Source organism: Phalangium opilio, unplaced genomic scaffold (genome assembly GCF_054372755.1).
Source record: "Phalangium opilio isolate 3A_F unplaced genomic scaffold, DU_Popi_V2 ptg000025l_1, whole genome shotgun sequence".
In the NCBI taxonomy this organism is placed as follows: domain Eukaryota; kingdom Metazoa; phylum Arthropoda; class Arachnida; order Opiliones; family Phalangiidae; genus Phalangium; species Phalangium opilio.
This window is the reverse complement of record NW_028324156.1, coordinates 4590614-4603683: the sequence shown is the minus strand read 5'-3', so window position 1 is coordinate 4603683 and position 13070 is coordinate 4590614. Positions and strand designations below refer to the sequence as shown.

Here is a 13070-nt window from a genome sequence, read left to right as displayed (position 1 = left end):
TAAAAATCAAAGTGTTTATTGAGGAATGAATATGAGATACATTTAAAATTTAATTAGAGGTACATTTAAAATTTAATTATTGAAGTATCAGCCATGAAAACTGAAAAAAATAATAATAATACGGATGCCATATTAACATTTGTTAATTTTAAATAATGTTGGATGATTTTTGGTAACTTAAATTAATACAAATTAGTTTTAATCAAGACTATACCTTACAACCACGTTAAGGTAATCATCCGTTGGTAGGGGGAGGGATTTTCGCGCCTAAATTTAAATCTAAAAGCTGAAGGACAACAAATGTATAATTGAAATTAAAAACCGTGTCAACTGCGCTTATAATTAAGCTAATTAAGAACTAAACGGCTTAGGCTAAAAAGAAAAATTTGAGTTTAAGTCATACCTAGTGCCGGATACATTAGAACCATCCCTACTCACTACCCTGGTACGCGCCAAAGTTCCCATACAGAACCGAGGAGACAATCCTGGCTAGGGTAACCAACGGACTAAGACGGACATATCACTGACGCCGACTCAACTGATAGCCATGAATAAACTCAATCCGTAACAATTAAAACACAGGAAACATTATCTACTACGATGGTAACTCTAGTAGGTCTTCATGGATATGCATTACATACTTAGGGGGTGGCGTTAGGGACAATGTATAACCTCTGATTAAATTTTAAATCCTTGGTTAAACCCTACGCACAATACCAGTTTTAGAACGATCCAGATGACTCGACGAGGGTCAGTCTCTCCCACGTTGACCACGGGCGCTCGCGTACTTTAAACCGCAATTAAGCTAGCCGGACACGGGTTAAGAGATTATGTCCAGAACCGACAAGAGTTCACGGTTGAGAGGCAGAGTAACGTTCCAAGAAACGAATTCTCTTTACGAATGTAACCCCCTTTTGTAAGATTTTCGGGTGATTTTCAATCGTGAAAACGTATAGGAGCGCAAGTGCAGTAGGCCAAACGATGGCGCAAAAATGTCTAAAAAATAAAGACGCCTACAATGGCACGTGAAGAAAAAATATAGGAATGAAGAAGTCTTTGGAGATTACTTGTAAAATACCGGGTGGAAGCATTCGCCGGCGTCCAGTCAAGATGCTGCTCCGAAAGCATTGGTGCAATGCAGCTAAAAATGGTAAGGGATTTACAGGCGCTATTACAGAAATTAAAAGCGAAGTCGCAATCTTTGACTGAAAACAGCTAAGCAGTGTATGCCACCGACATTTTAATTGTGCATAATGAAATAACAAACTGTTTCTAACGTAAATGTTCAAAATTCCGTCCGTCAACATTCACACATTGGCGACAGCGTATTGCTCAGTTTTCTCTTGCGCGAGCTAGCATATCGGGCGAAACAAGGGCAGCAGCTTGTTGGATTCGATCTCGAAGGTTGTCCAATGTGACTGGCTCGGTGGCATACAGAACTGAATTGAATGGATCCCCTAATTTGAGGTTTTACAACTACTCATTTAATTTCTGTAATAGCGCCTGTAAATCCCTAACAACGTTTTCCTGCATTACACCAATGCTTTTGGAGCAGCATCTTGACTGGACGCCGACGAATGCTTCCATCCTGTATATTATAAATTATCGTAGTAAAGTAAGTCTGCCGGAAAGAAATAGGTCAAAAATAGGCCTAAAGACTTTCGTTATTACACGTATCGTGATTTAAAAACAGCTTCCGCCGCCTATAGTGGGTAAGAATTGATGGCAGTATGACCTATCTCATTTATATGACATCACAAATATGTACTATGAATATTTTTAAAGGGAGGATGGCCCTTACTTCTGTAGCCATATGCATATAGCTCTACCGTGCATATCTTATAGACTTATGCTCATATTGATATTAGTACCACTAAGGAAATTAATATTCATTAGAAGCGCTTTGGTAGAGTTCTTCTCCGACAAACAGTATATTTGAAATATGTGAAATATAGTTTCTAATAACAACAACATCATCTTGAAGACATGGAATATTATTAAGTGTTTAGCTTCTACATAGACAGTAAAGTAATAGCCTCATCATAGATATACGTCATATAATGTGGCTAAAAAATTGAACTCCTGGTCTATAAGAAAAGGTTGGCGAAATCAAATTCACACTGAAATTTGATTTTTTTTTTTCTTTGAATTTTTCAGGACAGTCCCAAATAGAAAAAAAAAAGATTCCCGGGTCTCTCGCTCAGGAAATTTTTTATGCAATAAAAATTATTTTACGGTAGGTTAGACATTACGGAGTGGAGCGTAGAGTGCGGAATCTACCTTGGACCCCTAATTTAACGGGAAACTTTGAATCAAAGGGGATTCTGGGTAGGTTTTTTTTTGACAAGGCGCAACTATATTCCCGTCAACCTAGTGTCAAAAAATTTGGGGGGTGACGTGAATTTTTTTTAATAGAAACAAGACTCGACGTATATTTAAATTTGTTCGAAAGTTTCTTTGAACTGCAATGTTAATTGGAGATTCTAAACGTTTTTGCTGGGGTTTTTTTTGTACAAATTGCAATAATGCTAAGGAATCATTGCTTGAAATGTTAGGGGAGGAGCTAAGATTCATGACGTAATTTTAAACGGACATACTGGTGGGTTGAAAAAGCTGAAAACTACCAATAATGAAGTCCTGCTAAAACCGTGGTAAGATTTAGGAGGATATGACGGTACCCCTCTCCCAAATGAAGGTCTCCATTTCATAGCCAGCAGACAAAGTTTAAAACCAGGCCCAACTTATATAGTTTAACTTCCGGAAACATGTTTGCCAGCTTCCGGAATGGCCAAACCGTAGAATTCCACATTGGAACCATTTATACTAATCCAAAATTAATATCTGACAGACACAATTAGGCTTACCATAAACCACCATCATAATAATAATAATATATATAAAAAATGAATTTTTTAGTAAGTGTAGTATAGTTCAGATTTTAAAATATAGGTCGGTGAACCTGAGGGACACCTTTGTGGTCCTCCTCTAAAGCTCTTAGTGCAACCGTGGGTCCTTGGCCAAAAAATAATGGTTTCCAAGTTGGGTAATATGGACCTATGGTGTAAGAAAAGGAAAAAAAGAAGGCATACCTATTACGAAGGAATACATACTACTTGGAATAGTTAACATGCTGTTTTTTCCCAGGCCTTTCTGCTTGAATTAAATGGGAGGAGGTTTAGAAACCGTCACCCCTGACGTCACGCATAATGTGTTTGAACTGACACCATGTTAGCTAGCGAAATGTGCTTCGACTCCTTCGACCTATGAGGGTGGAACCCGACTCGTTGCTGGTTCTGAACGAGTAAACTTGGGGTCAACGGTTGTCCTATATGTGGGAATAGCCAATGAGACGTGAGGAAGGCGGAGAGGATGGTTTAACAAAGTTTTATGTCCTTCTCCTTACCTTCCATCTGATTTAGAAAGGGCTCCATGGCCTCTTAAAGATTCCAAGTGGAAGAAATGTATCTATTCCCCGCTACCCCTAGAATATCTTTGAAAAATTTTAATTTTTTTTATCACGGGAGCAGAGATCTAAGCAGCTTTCCCTTCTGCTTCCATAAACTTACCGTGAAGGTTTTTCCCGCCAAACCTCTCCGTGAGAAACAGCCTAAAAAATATAGTCAGGTAGACCCTAAACCATTCTAACTTACTCTTGGGCCCTGGAAATATTACATAAACAAAAAAAAACTGGTTTTTTTTTTAAACTTACCGTTGAATTGAATATAACTTTTCCATGTGCTCAACTTGAACGGAGAAGAAAAAAAATTATTTCAGTTTTTTATATTCATTGAATCTAGAGCAAGGCTTAAGAATACAAATCTTAAACTTTAGATTTAGGGTTATAGAGTTAAGAAGACCGTTATAGGGCCTAAAACGGTTAGAATATATATATTTTTTTTTAACAATTGGTTAGGCTTAAGTTATACGACGTATTTTTCTATACTGAGCTACGTGAGATTTTTTTAAAGTCGGTTGGATGGATCTTGGATAATAGTAAAATAAGATGGGAAGAAAATCTACTGTGAGAATTTTAAAAAGGTTAAGCCTAATTGCTTGAGTATGTTTGAGAAATATTAATATTTGCTAAACCTAATTCTCAGGGTTGCATCTTAGATAATAGCAACGATGAGAAGTAAAATTTAACAACGTTAAGTCCAATTGGAAACGATTGTTTAGCCTAATTGTTTTAATAAATTCTAAACTATTGTTTAGCCTAATTATTTGAATAAATTCTAAACGATTGTTAAGCCTAATTATTTGAATAACTTTTAAGTTCTAAACGATTATTAAGCCTAATTATATGAATAATTTCGAAACCATTGTTAAGCCGAATTATTTGAAAAACTTTAAGTTCTAAACGATTGTTAAGCCCAATTTTTGGACACATTGGGAACTATTGTTAAGCCAAATTATTCGACTATATTGGAAACTTTAATTAAAATATTTAATGCCTAATTCTGAGAAATTGATGAAGAAGAAATGTTCCAGACTCTAGAAAGAAGGTACTTAGAACCAATTTCAGCACGAGTACGCATGGGTGAAAGTGTTAAAACATTTCTACAAATAGCAGTGCGAGAATGAGAGAAAGTGCAAGTATTAAGAATTTACCAGAGGAGAATATTAATATCGCATATTATTTGTTTAAAACCGTTCCTGTACTTATTCAAACAACTTTGTCCTGATTATTAAAAGAGAAATCGAACCCTTGTTTACAAGAGAGATTTAATATTTCGCTTGTATCTTTATTACCATCGCTCGAGGGGGATCCACTAAGCCTAAATCTAAACCGCGAAGTTAGACTTGGCGCATTGTCATTGAGTAGTTTTGGTTTTAATTAAACAAAGACTAAAGAAGGGGATGCGGACCCATTCTCCCTGGCGCAAACTAAGTAGGAATTGATTACTTCCTCGTCTTTTCAAAATTGAACTTGAAGATGATTAAAAATGGCCTACAGCGCCAGTTTAATCTTTAAAACAAATTTCAAAGGATGTCAACTATGATGGGGAACGATTATTATAACACTTTCGAGTCGAGTAGTGTTTCGACAATTTTTCAAATATTTGAGTGATCTTGAGTGATGAAAAACGGGGTGGCTCATCTCTAATATACAGGGTGTTTGTGAAAGGTCCATCAATAATGAAAGGGCGTATTTATTGGGCCATTTTGAGTCGAAAATGTTCTATGACATTTTTCCGTTCGGGCCACTGTTTTCAAGTTATGATTGGAGTAATTTACGGATGACCCCTTAAATTTAATTAAGAAATTGAAAGACAGCGCTAATTTAATGAAGGGGTCATCCCTAAAATATTCAAATCATAACTCGAAAACCGTGGCTCGGACGGCAAAATGTCATAGAACATTTTCGACTCAAAATGGCCCAATAAATACGCCCTTTCATTATTGATGGACTTTTCACAAACACCCTGTATATTCATTTTTCATTAAAACTAAATTTTTTCCGCTTGAATTGTCAATTTTACACCGTACCCCTTTTTTTACACTCCAAAAGTTAAAACCCTCCCCATTTAGTCTGTTTTAAAATTGACGTTTGAACGCCGCTTCAGTCTTTATCCTACAGCTCTGAAAGTGGGCCGAAACGCAAACAAAAATTCAGCGGTCCGCCTTCTCCGGCTATAACACAGAAGGCCGAAGTACTTCCAAGAAAAGCCTAGCTGCATATATGACTTTAAAACGACGTCAGGGATGGAGACATTCGTAGTAGATGACATTGTTAATCTAATCCTAATATCCCCATCAGGAACGTCTTAGTCGCATTACCGTTTACCGGGCAATGCAGTACAAATATAAGGTGTTTAATATAAAGCCCATAAGATATGTTCCATAAGTTTGTCACTGGTTACAAACTTGAGCTTATCATGAAGTGACGTAGGTCATAGAGATCGTAAAGCGACGCCTGGTGAGGAGCTGTCAAAGGCTTAGTACAGACTAAATACGAAGATGGACTGCAAAACTAACCGAGTGTAGTCAATTCTCGCTTGTCGTTCTCGAACTAGCTCTCAGTAAGTCTCTTCCATTACGAAGCATAGGAAGTTGCATACTTATGGAACATACTTATGAACTTATGATTGAAGGATGTGTTCTTCGGGTCAAACTGAGTGTAAAAAGTCAAATAACATGTGGGTCCACAACGTTTAGTAACGGAGATATGGGCTCCCAAACATTGATTAGCCACTAAAACAAAGGGGCCTTCAATAGTATTCAATCTCAAATCGTTATTGACCCTCTACCTATAGCAGAATTGTACTATAAAATGGATAAAGGTACGCGTACGCTGGTCAAGTAAAGCTAAGTACTCCACATGTGTGGATATTTCCTTGTTGTTAAGGATGTACAGAAACATTAGGTAGTTATATCGGTGGGTGTTTAAGTCCGCCGATTTGATATCAAAAGATTATCACAAACTCTTATATTGGTATAGAAGTCGCAACAAACGACGATGTCCTTCCTTGCTTAAAGTGCCTACAAAATATCACCCTATTTTCCAACCCCCTGTAATTTTTATGGTTAAACCATCCAATCTTTATTCTAAAATCTAGTGTGGCGTTTTTGGGTGACGATTTTCCGTTACATCCCAGCAGCTAGCCTCAATCTTTTACTCCTCGAAACTCCCGTCTACTGTGGGCTGGGTAGCAGCTAGCTAGCTTTTCCTTTCTCCGTACTCTGCACGCATTCACTATCCGGTCGAAAATTTAACCCCATTTCTAAACGCGTGGAAGCGGGGAAGCAAGCAAGCAAGCCTAACCCATAGACTCGTTCTACTTTCTCTGGCTTGGTGTGTCGACGGTCGGGCTCCTCGTGTCCTTCCTTATATTTTTACCATGGTAGTCAAGGTAACCGGTCTCGCGTGTGGGGGGAATAACTAAAACTCTGTCCTCTCTTTCTCTTACTCTCCATCTTCTTGGGACTCCTCTCTCTCCGGTCCTAAAACACCGGTAGCCCGTTCTCGAATACTTGCCATTTCAATTTAATTGAAAGTCCAGGGGTTCCCCCCCTCTAAAAACGGTCGAGCGCGACGCCGTTTCTAGCTGCCGCGATTTCTCTAGTCTTAACGCCAGGTTTTTCTGAGGAAAAAGGGATGGAGTGAGTGAGAGAGAGAAGAGAGCTATGGGAAGATCAGGAGCAATGAGAGGATTTTTAGGAGGATACTGCTGCGTAGAAAAGGATGGGGCGTATTCTTTCATTCTTAAAAGAGCGCGTTTTGGAAAAGTGTGTTTTAAAAACCGAGTCAGCGTGTCAGGCAAGTCGTGGAATGTCATTCATGTTGTCATGTCATTTATTTATTTGTCAGTTTAGTTTTCGATGGAAGATCCTTCTCTAGGAGCGGGAGGCTCAAGAGCAAAGAAAGGGATGGAGATGTGAAAAAGGAAAAACATTTAGATGAAATATGAGATTTAGGTAATCATACGAGGAAAATATAAATTAATTGATCGGTGATTTGATCTCATTAGTGATTAAATACCTAAGTACACCGTTAATACGACGTTAATGTTTTAGTCAACGACTTTATCTTTCTATATCACTCTTCCGTATTTTTTATCTCACCCTCATAAATTTCTCTCTCTCTATCTCTCTCTTTTTGCTCTTGGGGCATTGGTCCGAGTGGTCAAAGGAAAAAAAATGCGACTGCAACAGGTCTCCTAAGAGGTGAGCTGTCAGAGAAAACGTCCCCGATAAATAGTTTTTGCTTCATCCTTTTCCTTACTTGTTTTACTTCATCTGTGTTGTTTTTGTTTATTTATTTCACGTGTTTATAAGGGGTGTTACAATAAGTGTAATTTATAATTATAAGACAGAAGTACAGTGGGTGGTTCTATGGGAAATCAATTTTGAGTCGAAAATGTATAACTTCTAGGACCGATTTTGCCCGAAAAAGGTCACAGGTCACAGTTTGAGTGTTTATGGATGACCCCTTAATTTAACTAAATTAGAAATCATTGTCTTTCAGTTTCTTTTGTTAAATGTAAGGGGGTCATCCGTAAAACACTAAAATCATAATTTGTAATGATGGTCCGTAGGGCAAAGTGTCCTTGAACATTTTCGGCACTTCATATGGCGATACCTTAGATTGTAGAAATGAGTAACAACTTCAATCTGATGCCTTATAATTTAAGTTAGATAAATTGCGAAATATATCCATGAATATTGTACAGTGTTTCGTAAACTAACTGAGTAACTTCACAACGCGATGCCTCAGAGATAGGTAGATATTCATAGCAGAAATGAATAACAATTTATTCTTATCCATAATGGATTTAAAAAAGATTTGTAAATTGCAAAAATATATTTTTCCCAATAGGGATATTACAATGATGACGCAAGATAACCCATTTCATATTATGTTTTATCATTCGAACCTAACAAAAATCCCGATGGGACCCCTTAGCCCGTAACAAAACTCTTATCGAAGTTATCCTTGAAATGAAATTTAGAGCTCCAGTTTTTTTTTCTTCCATTACCTCTGTTCTTTCTTCAGTTAAACTCTATTGCCAGCCTACTACCGTCCGTATTGAATTCCAAGATTCAATAACATTTTTTTAAGCCTCGACTAAAAATTACGTAATGTTAAACACAATAGAAAAATGGTCCCTCCTCAAGAGCTAGTAGTCCCATAGGAAGATAAAAGCTAGGAAAGTAAAGAAGATGAAGAAAAAAAAACGGTTTTTTAGACGTAAAGATGAAAAACGTCCATCGTTTTTATTTCTTCCAAACTTGGAGGAAATAAATTAAGAGTTTTGGCACTTGGTCAAAGTTTCAAATATGAGTTATGACCGTTAGTTACGATATGTATGATGTTTTAGAGCAATAAGGGTCTAGGGAAAATACAAAATAGGCCTTGGGTGTTCTGCCTTCAAGAATGTTTTGGGTCGTTAAGCCTAATTTGAAATTTAGGCTTAAAAAAGTTTTATGTGGAAAATGAAGGACGTTTCTGGTTTCTCGCGCCTAGAATTTTAACGCGGTCTTCCTTAAGCATTTTTTGAATTTATAACACACTCACCAACCCAAATTTTGCTATTAATTAGGCCTAGGTTCAAATTAGGGTTAGCAAAGTTAAAAAAAATTGGAGCTCTGGATCTTCCAGACTTTATTTAAGAAATGAGAATGGACTCCTTTTGGTTTCATTCCTCCAAGATGAACCAAAGATTTGAAGTAAAAAACCCGGTATATCTTTGGGACCTGTTAGCGCGAAGGCAGATGCTGTTAGTCTCAGGCTACTCGATATCCGAAAGACCCTCAGAATCTTCCAAGAGAAGAAAAAAAAATCTTTAGCATACAGAAGGGAAGAATTTTTTTGCATCTTGGGGGACCTCTTAGAGAGAGAGAGAACCTTCGTCTGGAATATATACACTAAAGTTGACTGCGTAGCCAGACTCTATGAGATACGCGATTCTACTCTATGGTACCATCAGGGGTGCCCCTAAAAAATTATAGAATAAAAAATATGGGTTCAGTTCACATTGAGGAACGTTTAATGAACCTACTGTAATCACTTCGAAAGTTGAAAAAAGATTTTAAGTTTCAAAATCTACTAGATTTTCCAACTTTTCCCTGACTAATTTTAATACATGTCAGTAGTCCATTCAATTTAAAAACGTTATTGAACCTTCATCTAACTGAAGCGTCTACAGTTAAATGGGTAGAAGTGCGCTACACTGGTTAAATAAAGCTAATTACTCCACTTCTGTGTCCATTTCCTTGTTTTAGGGGTCAATCAATGTTTGGGATCCCGTATCTTCGTAACTAAATGTTCTAGACCCCATGCATGTTCCTTCACACTTTGCACTCAGTTTAACTCTAAGAACACACGCACCCTTCAATTTATGCCAGACTAATCAGAAATACTCTGTATCGAAAAGTCAGAATGTCGAGTTTAAAAATGACTTGCACAATGACTAGTTCATCTAAGTACTATAGGAAATTCAATGACATTTTCAAAATCACGGTTTCCAAAATTCCCACCTGAACACTGAATGATACTAATTCCAATCTTAGCTTGGCGGCAAAATGGTAACCCATTTTAAATTGAAATTTTTGGTCACCTTAGACTATATTTTGAGTTTACGAAAGACAATGATGTGAACAGAGACTACTTACCCCTCAAAAACGCGCAATTTTTTGCCGCGTTTTTGGTTCAGTTTTTAGGGGGTTGGGGGAGGGAGGGAGGCGTACGAATGGGGGGGGGGGAATCTTCGCTGGCCTTCCTTTGGGTTCCTTCGCAATCATGGATGATGGTGTTAGGCAATAGTCAGTATAGTCCGTCAGTGCTTCTGGAAGGGAGGTTGGTTGGTGTTGTTTGATGTTGGGGTCCCTCGCGCGTTGATTCCAGGAGGATAAACTCGTGCCTAAATGGTCCCGCTAAAGGTCCCGCCTTAATTTCAATTCCCGCAACCGCTCCGGGATGGTGGTTGGAGGAACTTGGCGCCAAATCCCGAAGGTCGCACAAAACTACGCAACTTGGCCGAGCGAGGGGTCAGTAGTCTTCGAGACTTTGATGCCGATGCAGCCAACATATCCGTTTCCTTCTTCGGCGCAATCCGGGACACGACGACTCATCAAGACCAGCTTAATATTAAACGACGGTTTTTATTCGGACCAATGCTCACCGCGACGGGAGATGCTACCCCGAGACAGAGCGGTGGTATACACTTTGCCACTATTCCCCAAAAACTTCTAGATAGAAGTTAGTCAACGATTCAACAGCTAAAGATTTTATCACGGCGTGAAAATCTTTAAGAGTTTTTATCACGTCGGGTTGTCTCCTGTTTCTCTCTTTATATTCATACACACGTTTTCGCGCCGTTTTAAGATCGACCGCGAATTTATATCGTCGATGAAGCAACTGGTGTAGTGGAGAACACACAGCCTTAGGATTTTTCGATTTTTTTTATGTGATCATGTTTTTGGATGGATGGACGGACTCACGATTAAGATGCATGCGCTCGCTTTCAAGTACTCGCGTCATGGAAGACAACACCCGGTTTTATGGATACACAATCCGACTTGATTGATCTCTACGTACAAATTTCAATAATATAAGTATTAATTTTGATTTGGTTATAGGGTTAATTTATATTTAAGAGTTGAGACAACAAGAGGTTGAAAACGTTTAAGAAATATTTAGATATTTTGGTACATTGTTTATATTCGGGCTGCTCAAATTGCTCAATAAGCTTTTAAAAATGCGCTGGATGGAGCAATTGGTTATTGGAGCAAATGGAGCAGATCACAACATCCCAATGAAAAACCGGTATCTTGTATGCCCAATCTTCAACTTATCCCCAATCCTTTAAGTTATATACCGTTCGTCCTTGGGCTGCTCCAACTGCTCAGGGAGCAACTTGCATATATCGACTTCTGGAGCAAATGGAGCAGATCTTAGGATTCCAAAGACAAACAGAACTTCATAAATTCGAATATGGGTGTACATAAGTTACACTTCTATGGTCTTAAACATAAAAACCCTCTTATTGTTTGTCTTTGGGTTGCTGAAACTGCTCAGGCAAACCGAAACGTCCCAAACAAAAACTGGCATATCGAATTTGATACCCAAATAAAATATAAATTATACAACCATCCATATACAATATTAAACGCATCCTCAACGAACAACTAAGCCTCGTATCTTTTCAACCCAAAATCCAAAATAATTTTCGAAAAAGAAAAATAAATCACGAAATTATTATTAAAATAATATGCAAAATACGAAACCCATCACCAAATAAACTGCAGTCGCCGGACATAAGTAACCGAAATTTTTATATTTCGGAATATATTCAGCGCGACAGAAAAAAAAATTGGCCAAAAATTGAAAAGATTCAAAGAATAGAGAAAGACAGAAGATGATTGATGATGAGAGACCTTTAACACCCTCCTCTTACAATCCCTGTAATATCCCCCCGAGCCGCATCCCTGGAAATGCTAGGATCTATAGCATCTTTTCGCGGATATAAACGTCGATTTTTGAAGAATGATCCTTAGCCGTAGCCCTAAAAGCCAAAACCGAAACGATATTGTCGTTTTCACTTTCTCTAGCTCAGAGAGAGAAAGAGAGAGTGCCTAGACGGGACTGAGGCAAGAAGAGAAGGACTCTAAACGCTCCATCGTTTGATCTTCATCCCGCGACCCAAGAGAGAGAGAGAGAGAGAGAAAGAGAAAGAGAGAGCTAGTCACCTTTCTCCTTAGACCTCTCCTTAATCCTCTCTCTGTCCGTATTACCTCATTGAAAGCGATCCGGGCCTATAACCGTACCCAACCGAACCGTACCCCGGGAGTTTTTGGAAAGAAAAAAGAAATAGTGAAAGTTTCTTCCTGACTTTTGATTGTTGCTCAGAAGGCGTGATTTGTACTCAAAACGCGTTCGAGCAGCGATCAAATGTTGAGGGGAATAAAATGTAACAACTGAATAAGGAATTATGGCCATTCCGAAGTCGACAATCAAGATAATCGTTGATTAAAAGGAACAGTAATAATTATACTCACGAGATTTTGGAAACTTGACGTGAAGAAAATTACGTCTCGATCGTGAACTCAAATATTTCTCCAGGATTGTTTTATGAATTTCGGATCCATGTATGTGAATGAATAGAAATAGTTTTAATAAGAAATTAAAATATAGGTGGTAGAAAGAGTGGTATAGTACCGAAGTACAGTGAACGATTTTGAGTCGAAAATGTAACTTCTATGACATTTTGTACCAAGGGCCACTGTTTAAAAGATTTTATTAAAGTGCTTTACGGAGGACCCCCTTAATAAAATTAGAAATCATAATCTTATAGGTTCTTATGTTAATTTTAAGAAGTCTTGGTTATACTTAGAACACTCTAATTATAACTTGTAAACGGACACAATTTACCCATAATGTCAAAGAAGTTACATAATTTTCGACTCAAAATTTATTTGCCATAAAACCATACAGCTGTACTTCAGTCCTATCACCCAGTTAGAAAGTAGGAACACCCTGTATATTTACCTTAACGAAACACGGATAATTATGTACTTGTCGTCACATTACCCTAAACTATCTCCAGTACACTAGGTAGGAGAAAAATAAT

At 37.9% G+C, this 13070-nt stretch overlaps 1 long non-coding RNA gene across 3 annotated transcripts; it reads right to left on the bottom strand.

Moving 5' to 3' along the window:
* Window positions 1-5087, bottom strand: LOC149691906 (uncharacterized). 3 transcript variants are annotated; one of them, XR_016383529.1, is made up of 3 exons: window positions 3404-5087; window positions 3111-3325; window positions 1-1013 (listed from the first exon to the last, which is right to left on the bottom strand). It is a non-coding gene; the product is annotated as an uncharacterized LOC149691906 (long non-coding RNA). The 3 variants fall into 3 exon arrangements; XR_016383530.1 differs by having other exon boundaries at window positions 1-3325; window positions 3404-3490; window positions 3567-5087; XR_016383528.1 differs by having other exon boundaries at window positions 1-3325.
* Window positions 5088-13070: the final 7983 nt, after the last annotated feature.